This window comes from Penaeus monodon, chromosome 29 (assembly GCF_015228065.2).
Source record: "Penaeus monodon isolate SGIC_2016 chromosome 29, NSTDA_Pmon_1, whole genome shotgun sequence".
Classification (NCBI taxonomy): Eukaryota; Metazoa; Arthropoda; class Malacostraca; order Decapoda; family Penaeidae; genus Penaeus; species Penaeus monodon.
The window spans coordinates 23,197,758-23,198,409 of record NC_051414.1 but is presented as its reverse complement, the minus strand read 5'-3'; positions in this window follow the sequence as shown (position 1 = coordinate 23,198,409).

Below are 652 nucleotides of genomic sequence, written 5' to 3'. Positions count from 1 at the left end.
GCGAATGCATATATTTCCATCTTTTTCTTGTATTTATTTATGTTAATGAAATTAGACAAAAAACTGAATCAAATTCTAACTTTCACACTTTCAAAATAATTCCTTTGCGACCAGAATCCCCAAACCGATAATTCTGTGGCAGTAGTGTGAGTCGAGTGGGAGATCCGGAACATAACCGATCGGAATTTTCCCGCGTTTTTTCCCCGCTCAACGACCTAAAAAGGCTCGGGATGACCATATGGTTTCATAATTTTTGATTCAGGGTTTACTGCAACCTGAAACTGCGTTCTGATTGAGTTCTCTTGTCAGTTAGTTTATTCAAAGAATGATTTAGTATTCATGTGATTGTTAGGCTAGTATTAATAGCTTAACATGTTACTTTTGAATATTTATGGTATTGTTACTATTACTGTAGATTGATTTACTATTGCACAAATATCAGCTATACAATTATCCTCAAACGTCATCATTAAATCAGTAGCTGAGAGGATTACTATCACTATTACTACTATTTATGATAATTTGAAGTACTGATAATGATGATAATCACATTGGTGTAAAAAACAAATAATAACAGTAATAGCAACACGAACACTGACGACAACAGCTGATATCGTTATTTCATAATTACATAGATGACTAAAATTACTGG